This window comes from Peromyscus maniculatus, chromosome 17 (assembly GCF_049852395.1).
Source record: "Peromyscus maniculatus bairdii isolate BWxNUB_F1_BW_parent chromosome 17, HU_Pman_BW_mat_3.1, whole genome shotgun sequence".
Taxonomy (NCBI): domain Eukaryota; kingdom Metazoa; phylum Chordata; class Mammalia; order Rodentia; family Cricetidae; genus Peromyscus; species Peromyscus maniculatus.
Window position 1 is genome coordinate 65,869,351 of NC_134868.1, and position 13,412 is coordinate 65,882,762.

The following is a 13,412-nucleotide window of genomic DNA, read 5'->3' on the forward strand; positions in this document are numbered from 1 at the left end:
TTATGTTGAACGGCAGTCTTGAATGCATGGGACAGAGTTGAGGAACCAGGAAAAAAAACTGAGTTATTTACAAAGGTTATGCAAGGCACAAAAGAATCTTTCACAGATTTTTTTTTTTTTTTACAAAGACTGGCTTCAGCAGTAAAGAGAATAGTCTCGGATTCATAAGCTAGTAAGATAATAATTGAATCTTTGGGCTTTGAGGATGCAAATGCAGCATGCAAAAGAATAATCAGGCCATTAAAGGCAATATCTGCACCTTTGGAAGATTGGATTAGAGATACAGTTAATGTTGAGGCTCATGAGCATGATGATATGTGGGTAGGAGAAGCAATTTCAAAAGGTTTGAGGAATGTTAGATGTTTTGGATGTGGAAAGCAAGGACATTTGAAAAGGGACTGTAAATAGGTCGTTCCTAGAAACAATGTTTCTTCAAGGAACAATGGCAACAGAATGCCCCTTCCTTCTGGAGTATGCAGAAGGTGTAGTAAGGGAAAACACTGGACCAACAAATGTAGATCAACAAAGGACAGACAGGGTAATCCTTTGCCTCAGTCTTCGGGAAACTCCCAGGGAGGCCTCATGCAGGTCCCCAGAGCAAATCCAGTTCAAACCTTTCCTGCAGCCATAGAGGAAACCCCTGATCAGAGTAATTAAATAACCAAATGCCTGTTGGAATAAATCATGCTGGTCAGGATGATGAAACAGGGAGAATAGAAAATTCAGGAGAAAACATAAAGAAATTTTTTTGGCAAACTTCTATTAATGAACAGAGACCAAAATTAACGATAAAATAAATGGTGTTTTGTTGTCTGGTCTGGTAGACACAGGTGCGGACGTTACCATAATTGCACCAGAATTTTGGCATCCAACTTGGCCTCTTCAGGAGGTAAACGTTCAATTGTTAGGAATTGGGACATTATCTCAGGTAAAACAGAGTGCAAGATGGCTCAAATGTATAGGTCCAGAAGGAGAGAGAGGAAAATTAAAACCATGTGTTGCTAACATAGCTATGAACCTGTGGGGTCGAGGCTTGTTGCAACAATGGAATACTCAGATTAACATCCCTCCAATCTCAGAAACAAATCATAGACTAGTACATGTTTCTGAGAGAAATATTAGAAGATATTGTTCTAATGAGTGGTCACCAGACATCCATATTATATAAGAACAGGGCACAACAACTGATGACCTTCCAAAGACACCAACAGCTATTGGTGAAATTATTAAGGCCACTCCACGTAGTTAAAAGGAAGATTTATTTAGTGGGTGACTTACAAATGAAGGAATAGGTAGATTGCGGGGGTCTGGGGAAGGTGTATCGCAGTCCAGCAGTGTTCTCTGGAGCTCTGCTCAGTCAACCTCCACCATCTAGGGTCCAGGAACAAAGAGAGTGCTCGCCCATCCAGGTCTCAGGTCTCCAGATGCCTCCCTTGGGCCCGCCTCATAGGCGTGACAGTTGCCAGAGTCTCAATGGGGGTTGGAACGTCCAGATCCAAGCTGGAATGGCTACCCACTACATCTCCCCCTTTTTGTCTAAATAAGAAGGTTCTAAACTAGTACAGGACTATATACAAAGGAATGGTTATCAAATATTGTCCAGGAATAATGAGGGATAGTGACCTAGATAAGATGGAACTACAACCAATGTAAACAATATCAAGCAAGAAACACATACTAAAATTCAGAGAAGTATAGATCATAGGTAAATGGCATGTTATAAAGATCATTTCAAAAGGTGTCCTATCCTAAAGAACCTGAATCTAATACTTAATATGTTCTATCTAAGATATTATATATACTAAGTTGTAACTATAACTGCTAGTCTTCAATCCCATCAAAGACCTGAGAAGGAGCATAATGGTACCTGAGAAATGGAAGATGGATTCAAGCAACTTTCAGGAGTCTTGCAAGAGTAGACAGAGACAGCTGGCAGCCTGGACAGTCACCTAATGTTTCTCAGCATTGTTGGTGCATTCAAATTGGCTACAGGCCTATAGTATCTGACAGACCATTTTCAGAAGCAGGAATTCTGAAAGACCATCTTACCCTGTCTTGGCAGAGTACAGTGGTCACTTTTCTTGTGTCCCGCTTGTCCAGGAAAGACAACATTGCATTCATACTGTCAGCCGTCTAGGCAAGGGCAGTTCTTTGCCCAGTAGGCCATTTTGTGCCAAGAAGACAAACTTCCAAATAGAAATGTCTTAGAAGCCCAACATTCTCTCGGGATCAAATTGGCGCAGCCAGGAGCAATTGTGTCTCATGTCAGCAGAATTCTAAGTTATTTAAATGCCATATTCTCTAGGTCTATGAAGTGTTTGAAGATTACCTGTCCATCTGACCTATGTATCTGTAAATCTGGATAACCTAAGTAATGTAACTATAGAGATGACAGGCATAGGTAACTATAAATCTATAAGTCTTATCTACTGAAATAACCTAAGGACTAAGGCTTCATGTAAACAAGGTAAACAGTCTATAAGCAAATGTATAGTGAAGAACGATGACTTCAAAATTGTGACAATACACAAGATATTTATAACAGAGGTAGGAATATATAGTGCAATATGCAATATGACAATAATCTTAAACATATATCAATATACCGAATATCCTAAACAGAAGTAGAACATACATAAAGTATGACAGATATAAATTTACATTTGTATCAATATAAAAATATTTCAAATAAGAGTAGAAATATATGTACATTATAACAAATATAGTTCTGTATTTGTATCAATATACAAATTATCTTAAACAGGAATATAAAAGTAGTTTACATTTGTATCAACATATAAGAATCCATAACAGTACAAGTTACAGTGCAAATTATCTAAGGTTGCTATTTTACTAAATTTGTTTACTAGTATATACAATGATCTACCATAATATCTTATACCTATCCATTCCATTTCTTCTTTTTCCTTTTATTTTAAGGAGAATACTGAGTTTAATATTCTCTTCCACCCCAACCCTATAACCATCATCCATAACCCTGAGAAACATGAAACCTAAAGGAGAAGGGGTGGGGTGATGTTATCTCTGTTGAGTAGTGTGAGAAAGCTCAGATAGTTAAATCTCAGTTAAACTAACTGTAGGTTCTGCAGCAAGTCTTAGAGTAATGGGTATGATTGTCTGAAATTCTGGCAAGAAGTGTAATATGATGATGATTACCATGGCATCATTCTGGGTTGGGAAGAGTTGTTGTTGTTGGGGCCCCATCTTCCTTCTGGAGACTTCTGAGATTGTTATTGGAAAAACTTATTTGTTATCAAAAATGGAAGGTTTGGATTTAAAGAGGACATAGCATGTAAGAAAGGATTCTGAGAAATCAAGAGTAAGCATGGAGAGAATTAGAATTTAGAAGACAATGGTTCCTTTTTATTGGTTTCCTTCTGTCCCACACCAGAGGGCTCTTCTGATATGGGACTGAAGAATCTCTCAAACTTTTCTTTTAGCAATATGCTTGGGTTTAGAGAAGGAGTGAGCCAATTCCATCTCCAAAGCCAGCTTGGCTTATAATTGAATTGGAACCACAACTTTACTAGATTGATCGAGAGATAGATGTTAGATAGTGAGATTTTATCATGTGTAGATTGGTACCAATAGATTCTTTCTTTTTGCTGTAAACATCCAGATATCCAAGGCCTTATGATTTTTGGAAGATGGGTATTTCCGTTATCCTTGAAAGATAAAAACAGAACCCTACCCCAACCTTTGATTGTTAATTTTTTCTTACAACTTGTAGAGATGTCACATTGGTGGATGATCTTTTACTTCTCTTCATCAAGGGTTTTTTCCTGTTCAAATTGAATTTTTATTAATTTTGTTGATATCCATAGCTTTTATTCTCCTGCAGAAACAAAGGAAAAACCCCTTCCCCAACGAAGAACATATCCAGGTTTCCATTCTGAGCTCAGCACATCCTTGAAATAAACCAGTTGGTTTAGCTCAGGAGTTTTGTCTGTCGTCCAATGTCTCTCCACAGCTGTTTTTCCTTTTTCATCAGCATTGAGAAAATTCAAGGTTAATAAAGCACTATGCAGTCTATTTCTAGGAGTCATTGTTACCTGTTGCTGTTTTTTTAGCATACCCTTTAAGGTTCAATTGGATCTTTCTATGACTGCTTGGCCTGTGGGATTGTGTGGTATACCTGTAACGTGCTTTATATTGTAATAAGTGAAGAATTGTCTCATTGGAGACATGTGCTGGGGCATTGTCTGTCTTAATTTGTACAGGTATTCTCATGACAGCCATAACTTCTAATAGGTGTGTGATCACAGAATCAGCCTTTTCAGAACTCATAGGAGTTGCCCATTGAAATCCTGAATAGGTGTCAATGGTGTGATGTACATACTTTAATCTTCCAAATTCTGCAAAATGAAACACATCCATCTGCCAAATTTCATTTCTTTGTATACCTTTTGGATTGCTCCCTGCAGGTAATGGAGTTTGGTTATAGATGGAACAAGTAGGACATTTTTTTCACAATATCCTTAGCCTGTTGCCAAGTGATGGAGAAATCCTTCTTCAAACCTTTGCTATTTACATGTTATTTCTTATGAAATTCTGAGGCTTCTAGCACATTACCTATTAGTAACTGATCAATCTCATCGTTACCTTGTGCTAGAGGTCCTGGCAGACCTGTATGGGATCTGATATGTGTTATATATATAGGATGTTCCCTTTTTCTGATGATTTCCTGCAATTGTATGAATAATGATGTTAATTCTGTATTATCAGGAATAAATTCAGCAGTTTCAATATGTAAAACAACTCTCTCTGCATATTGAGAGTCAGTGACTATATTGAGGGGTTCTGTGAAGTCCGTCAGTACCATAAGAATGGCATACAGTTCTGCCTTTTGTACAGAGTTGTATGGACTTTGTACCACTTTACTTAAGTCTCCTGATTTATATCCTGCTTTCCCTGATTTATTTGCATCAGTATAGAATGTGAGGACTCCAGAAATTGGCTTTTGTTGTACAATGTGAGGAAGGACCCATTCAGTCTTCTTTATGAATTCTATTCTCTTGCTTTTGGGATAGTGGTTGTTAATCTCTCCCAAAAAGTTACTGCAGGCTCTCTGCAAGTATTCATTATCTTTCCATAGTGATGAAATTTCCTCATTAGTTAAAGGTACTACAATTTCTGCCAGGTCTATTCCTGTCAACTGGCGAAGTCTTAATTTACCTTTTTGAATCAAATCAGAGATCTTTTCTATATAAGTCTTTAATTTCTTATTTGGTTTACATGGTAGGAATATCCATTCCAATATAATATCTTCCCTTTGCATCAAAATACCTGTTGGGGAATGTCTGGAGGGGAATATGACAAGAATGCATTTAAGTTCTGGATCCACATGATCCACATGTGCTTCTCGAATTTTCTTTTCTACTAGAGCCAATTCCTTCTCAGCTTCGGCTGATAATTCTCTTGGACTATTTAATTCTTTGTCTCCTTCTAGAGTATTAGCCAAATTTTGTAGTCCATCTTTGGGAATTCCCATGATACCCAGTAAGTTGGAAATGCTTCCTAATAACTTTTGAAAATCATTAAGAGTCTTCAATCGATCTCTCCTTAGTTGTACCTTTTGGGGTCTAATTTTTTGTAGCTCTATCTTACATCCTAAGTAATTAATAGAATCTCCTCCTTGTATTTTTTCCCCAGTGAGGCAAAACTGTTTTTACTTCTTCAAACATTCTTTCTAATGTATCTAACTTTGAATCAGCTAATAGGATATCATCCATATAGTGATAAATTATGGATTGTGGAAACTTTATACGAATTATCTCCAATGGTTTCTGCACAAAGTATTGGCACAAAGTAGGGCTGTTTAACATTCCCTGTGGGAGGACCTTCCATTAATATCTCTTGACTGGCTGAAAATTATTATAATTAGGTACTGTGAAGGCAAATTTTTCTCTATCATTTTCTTGTAAGGGTATGGTAAAGAAGCAGTCTTTTAAGTCAATAACTATTATAGGCCATTCTTTGGGTAGCAGAGAGGGCAAGGGCATCCCAGTCTGTAGAGAGCCCATTGGCTGAATTACTTTATTAATAGCTCTCAGATCTGTCAGCATTCTCCAATTACCAGACTTTTTTTTAATAACAAATACAGGAGAATTCCAAGGGCTGGTAGATTCTTCAATGTGTTGAGCATTTAACTGCTCTTGAACCAGCTGTTCTAAAGCATATAGCTTCTCTTTTGTCAAAGGCCATTGTCCAACCCAGACAGGTTTATTAGTTAGCCATTTTAAAGGTAAGGCAGTTGGTACTTCTGAGAGTTCAGCAACAGTTGTGCTTTGTTTGTATAGAGCCTGAATGGTTGGTGACTTTTTTTATAGCATGCTATGATATTATTCCTAGGGACATGCATTGGTCTGTATTCCTTTTCTGAGAGTGTAGGAATTTTAATATGGGTATTCCACTGTTGTAACAGATCTCAGCCCCAAAGATTTACTGCTACATTTGCTACATATGGTTTCAGCCTTCCTCTCTGTCCTTCTGGCTCTATGCATTCAACCCATCTCGAACTCTGTTTTATCTGAGTAGGGTGCCAATCCCTAACAGTTGGACATCTACCTCTTGAAGAGGCCAATTCGGATGCCATGATTTTGGTGTAATTATAGTCACATCTGCACCTGTGTCTACCAGGCCCTCCAGAACCAGACCATTAATTCGAATTCTAAGCTTTGGTCTTTGTTCATTTATGAAAGTCTGCCAAAATATTTGTTTTATAGTGTTCTTTGTAAACTGTGATCCATCTTTCAGAACTATTTTATCATCCATTGCAGTATAGGTTTTTACCTTAGGCTTTGGTTTATTCGGTTGTCCTGGAGAGGAATTTCTTCCACAGTGGCTGGGAATGTTTGTACTACATTTGATTTGGGGGCCTGCAAGAGGCCCCCTGAGGCGTTTCCCGCCAGTAAAGGGTTGCCTCATATATATATTTTTGATGTGCACTCACTAGTCCAATGTCGGCCTTTGCCACACCTTCTACATAATCCAGGAGGTGGTTGGGGTCTCCTGTTTAGGCTATTCCTAAAAGGAGTATTACTTCTAGGAATTCCCCACGTACAGTTTTTACTTATATGACCTGGTGTACCACATTTAAAACATTTGGTAACACGGGGCCTTCTTTCACCTCTGGGATTTGTCTCTCCTATTCAAGCCTCATTACTGTAGTTAAGAGACTCAACACCATTAGTGTACTGAATCCATACTTCCAAAGGACCTGATCTGATCTTTAGTGGTGTAAGTATTCTTCTGAATTCTGCATTAGCATTGCCCAACACCAAGGACTCAGTTAATACTTTTCTTAATTCTTTATCTGATACAGCTTTTGTTATAGCTGTGTTCAGCCTTTGTAAAAAATCAGTGAAGGGTTCATGCGGTCCCTGAAATATCTTTGTGTATACCTCAGTTGGTTTTCCAGGTTCTGGAACTTTTTCCCAAGCATTTAGAGCTGCTGTATGGCATAGGGATATTGTATGCTCATCATAAGTGGCTTGTACATTCCTGTCAGCAAAACGTCCCTCACCAAGTATTTGATCTTGGGAGATCACAAAACCTCTGAGTTTACCTTGTTGTTCTAAATTTTTTGCCTCTTCTCTCAACCAGCTCTTCCACTGTAGCTGCTGGCTATATTCTAGAAAAGCTGAAATTAACTGATGCCAGTCATCTGGGATGATTCTATGTGAGGTAGACCATGAATTTAACATTTGTCTTATGTATGTGGAGAGTATCCCATACGTAACTACTGCTTCTTTTATATTTTTAAAGTCCCTTCTTGAAATTGGTTGTAATGTATATGTCATATATGGCTCGGCATGTGTGTCATCTGCTGGCTTCTCATGGATGATAACAGGATAAGCCATTGTATAAGAGCCGTTTGGAGATGTTACAACCTCTATGGTCTTGACCTTATGCTTATTAGTTCCCTTGTCATGTTTACTGAGAGTTTCTTCTAGGGCTTGCAAACAAGCACCTAGGGTCTGTTCTAGGGAGTGAACCTCCTCTCTTGCAAGGGACTCCAGATTTCTCAAGGAATCATAGACATTTTTATTTTCCTCAGAAACACATGATTCCATGGACCTTATCTTATCAATTAATGATAATCTTTCTTCCTTATGTAGTGTCTGAGTAGCCATAACTTTACTCTAGAGAGTTAGTGTTCTATCCACTAGATATTCATATTTATTATCAATAAAATCAATTTTGGGTACAAGCCTGTTTTGTAAATCCTGATTAGCAGATTCTAGAAAAAGAATCTTTTCCTGTAAGCCTTCATTGCTATCTTTTAAAGCAGATTCCAAAAAGAGAATCTTTTTCTGTAAGCGTTCATTGCTATCTTTGAAGGCAGATTCCAGAAAGAGAATCTTTTTCTGTAAGCGTTCATTGCTATCTTTGAAAGCAGATTCCAGAAAGAGATTCTTTTTCTGTAAGTCTTCATTGCTATCTTTTAAAGCCTGTATCAGTCCCAATAATGACTCATCTTTGTTCTTATTATTAAACCAGTGTTTGAACACTATGTGAATTATTACGATGAATGCCAAAATGGTACAGGCCAAATATGCCTGAGGAAGGTCATATATTTCCAGGAGAATGTCATTCATCATACAGGCAAAAAGGTTTTTAAATTCTTGTGAGGTAATGTTGTCGGCCATATTACAAGAATTACTCAAAATTTGTTAGTCAATTTTAAGATGTAAAATTATCAAGTACTTTTTTTTACTTGAAATAAAACGCTGGTTTGCCTATCTTACCTTTCCGTGGTGTGGGGGGTGTAGTAGCGCTTTTCAGCCAGCAGGCGACACTGGTACAGCTCCAAAGCAGGGCCTGCTGGCGACCTTGGCTGGTGGCAGCTGGAGGCAGATGGCAGGATGGCCAGGAGCCGGGAGCCAGAGGAGTTGGGGTGGTAGGAGCAGAGCCCACACCCACGGAGGAGGGGGATACCTCACCCGCAGTGGTTTTCTCTGGTCTTGGGGCTAAGCTAGGGGGCTGAGACCGGACTAGCTGCTCCTTTTTTCAGGAATGGAACCATGTAGGCATTCCCTGGTTATATGGAACTTTGCAGGTGGGTTTAGGTACCCGCCAGCCAGGGAGGATGCTGAGGGCAGGAGCCACCCAGGCCTTTAGAATTTGACCCACGTGGGTGCCAGATATTGGTGAAATTATTAAGGCCACTCCATGTAGTTAAAAGGAAGATTTATTTAGTGGGTGACTTACAAATGAAGGAATAGGTAGATTGTGGGGGTCTGGGGAAGGTGTATCACAGTCCAGTGGTGTTCTCTGGAGCTCTGCTCAGTCAACCTCCACCATCTAGGATCCAGGAACAAAGAGAGCGCTCGCCCATCCTGGTCTCAGGTCTCCAGATGCCTCCCTTGGCCCCGCCTCGTAGGCGTGACAGTTGCCAGAGTCTCAATGGGGGTTGGAACTTCCAGATCCAAGCTGGAATGGCTACCCACTACAAACAGCTCTACCTTTAAAATGGTTAACAGACAAGCCTGTATAGGTTCAGCAGTGGCCCTTAACAACAGAGAAACTCCAGGCTTTAGAAGAGCTGGTAGAAGAACAGTTAAATGCTCAGCATATTGAAGAATCAACCAGCCCTTGGAATTCTCCTGTATTTGTTATTAAAAAGAAATCTGGTAAATGGAGAATGGTAACAGACCTTAGAGCAATTAACAAAATAATTCAGCCAACGGGCTCTCTACAATCTGGAATTCCTTTGCCTACTCTGTTACCAAAAGGATGGCCTCTCATAGTTATTGATTTAAAAGACTGTTTCTTTTCAATACCCTTACAAGAAAAAGACAGAGAAAGATTTGCTTTCACAGTGCCTACTTATAATAATTCTCAACCGGTTAAAAGATTTCAATGGAGGGTCCTCCCACAGGGAATGTTGAATAGCCCAACTCTGTGCCAATATTTTGTACAACAGCCATTGGAAGTGATACGTAAAAAATTTCCTAAATCTATAATCTATTATTATATGGATGGTATTTTACTAGCTGACTCAAATGCAGAAAATTTATAAAGAATGTTTGAAGAAGTAAAGAAAATTTTGCCTTGCTGGTGATTACAAATTGCTCCTGAAAAGATACAAATAGGAGATTCTATTAATTATTTAGGATATAAAATAGAGCTACAAAAAATTAGACCCCAAAAGGTGCAAATTAGGAGAGATAGACTATAGACTCTTAATGACTTTCAAAGATTATTTGCAGATATTTCTCATCTATGAACTATTGTTGAGGTAAAAAATGATGAACTGAATAATTTGTTGAAAACCTTAGAAGGTGACAAGGACTTAAATAGTCCAAGAGAATTATCACCTGAAGCTGAGAAAGAATTGGCCTTGGTAGAAAAGAAAGTACATGAAGGGCACGTGGATCACATTGATCCAATGCTGGATGGCATTTTGGTTATTTTACCTTCTAGGCGTTCTCCTACTGGAATATTAATGCAGAGGGAAGATATTATATTGGAATTGATATTTTTACCAAATAAACCAAATAAAAAATTAAAAACTTATGTGGAAAAAATCTGACTTGATTTGCAAAGGAAAATTGAGACTTCGCCAATTAGCAGGAATAGACCCAGCAGAAATTGTCGTACCATTAACTAAGGAGGACATTGAAAAATTATGGACAGAAAGTGAACCTTGGCAAAGAGTTTGCATTAATTTTTTGGGAGAAATTAACAGCAAATATCCCCAAAGCGACAGAATTGATCTTATAAAGAGAGCTGATTGGATCTTGCCTCAAAATGTACTGCAAAAATCCATATCTGGAGTTCATACATTTTATACAGATGCCAACAAACAAGGAAAGGCAGGTTACAAATCAGAAAATTTAAATAAAGTGGTTCAAAGTCCTTATAATTCAGTTCAAAAATCAGAATTGTATGCTATTCTGTTGGTATTAATGGATTTTTCAGAACCTCTCAACATAGTAACTGACTCTCAGTATGCTGAAAGAGTGGTATTACATATTGAGACTGCAGAATTTATCCCTGATGCTTCAAAATTAATTTCACTATTTATGCAATTACAAGATACAATCAGGAAAAGGAGTCATCCTTTATATATAACTCACATCCGATCCCATACTGCTATGCCAGGCCCTCTAGCACAAGGCAATGATGAGATTAATAAATTATTGATAGGAAATGTGCTGGAGGCCTCAGAATTTCATAAAAAGAATCCTGTCAATAGTAAAGGTTTAAAAAGGATTTTTCCATAACCTGGCAACAAGCCAAAGAAATAGTAAAGAAATGTCCTACTTGTTCCTCCTACAATCAAACACCATTACCAGCAGGATGTAACCCAAAGGGTACTCAGAGGAATGAAATCTGGCAGATAGACATGTTTCACTTTGCAAAATTTGGAAAATTGAAATATGAACACCACACCATTGATACTTATTCAGGATTTCAATGGGCAACTGCTTTGAGTTCTGAAAAAGCTGATTCTGTAATCACTCATTTGCTAGAAGTTATAGCCATCATGGGTACACCTGCACAAATCAAAACTGACAATGCTCCATCATATGCCTCTGTTAAAATGAAACAGTTTTTTGCTTATTATAATATAAAGCATATTACAGGTATACCACATAATCCTACAGGCCAAGCAGTTATAGAAAGATCAAACAGAACTCTAAAGTATATGCTAAATAAACAGAAAGGGGTAACAAAAAACCCCAGAAATAGACTGCATAATGCTCTATTAACTTTGAATTTTCTTAATGCCAATCAGAAAGGAACAACAGCTGCAGAGAGACATTGGATAATAGAAAAAACTTCAGAATTAAATCAACCTATGTACTTTAAGGATGTGCTGACCTCAGAATGAAAACCAAGGTATGTATTACATTGGGAAAGAGGTTTTGCTTTTGTTTCTATGGGAGAAGATAAGCTATGGGTACCATCAAAATTGATAAAGGTTCGATTTTTAACAAGAGAGACTATTAATTAGAGGAGGTGATAGTTCATCAACCAGCATGGACATCCAATTTAAACTAACTTGTACCAGTAACACATGCCTTTTCATTTAATCAGATAATAACTTGCCAAAAAAGGAACATCCCCAAAATTAGACTTGGGGAAAGGTTTTTGTTTTTGTCTTTTAGGAGAATGGAGCTTAAGGAATCTGAAGAACACTGGACAAATGAGACAACTGAAGAAAAAAGACAAATCATCTATCCCAGGAAACAGAGTGAAATGGCATATGGGTATATATTATCTAAAAAAATTTATGTCTTCCTAAATGTTTGTTTCTGCTTTTCTTTAAGGATTTAACTGCTGTGGGCTGCAGGAATATATCATAAGAACTCAGCTGGTTATGGCAAAGTTACTACCTGGAGCAATCAGGGAATTCCTCCAGAGGAAGCCAAATCCCAAGGAGTTTTTGGTGTTACTTGGCTTGTTATATATCAGCTGTCTTCCATTATGAAAATCATGTGTGCCTTCATAGTTTTCCCAATTGACTTTTCCCTAAGAAGGGCTAACAGTGTAGACTGATCACTCTCTGAAAATACACATTCCAGGTATTTGGAGAACAGCCTCAGGAAAGGCTTTCTCTGGAATCAGATTATCTCCCTTGGCCACTTTCAAGGACTACAGGAAACACCACCCAGGTGGGCGCCCATTGTTAGTCCCAGGTGGACTAACAATGATAACAGCCCACATGCAAGTCTCCTGACTTACAGTAAATTCCACAAGGAGACACCGACTAGGAGAGGTGGACGTTAAGTAATAGCTTTACACAATTTAGCTTGGACCCTCCTTTTATATACCGAGACTTCCAGGAGGCAGGGAGAAGAGAAAAGAGAATGGAAGAACTAGATGGGTAAGAACTTGAGAGGAACAAACTGAGATGGGGAAGAAGTAGATTGAAGGGCTACAGGAGAGTACTAGAGGAACAAGATGGAAGATGAGGAAGAGCCAGATGGGTTTGGGTTACTTCACTCAGAATGATATTTTCTAGAGAATGGCTCTCTCCTTCTTTAAACTCAAGCATGTTGTTAAAAGGAAAATGCAAACTCCCTGTATCATGCCAGAATAAAAGAGCCATCTTCTGCTATGGGACAGGAGAAAAGCCAAATTAATTAAGGGATTATTCTATTACTAATCTCAACTCTTTGATTCTATTCTGATTCTTCAAACTTTTCTTAAAGTTTGAATTTTATATCAAAATTTACAAGATTAATATATATATATACATTTTAAACTTTGTTAAGATATGAATGGTCATATAGAGTACTAACTAATTCTAGAAAAAAGGCATCAATTAGCTGCATATAGATGTCTTTGTGTTCGAGTCTCTTAACAGTTTTCTGCAGGAAATCACGGCCAGGCCAAACATCAACTGAAGTCTCCAGAAAGAAGATGGGGTCCCACAA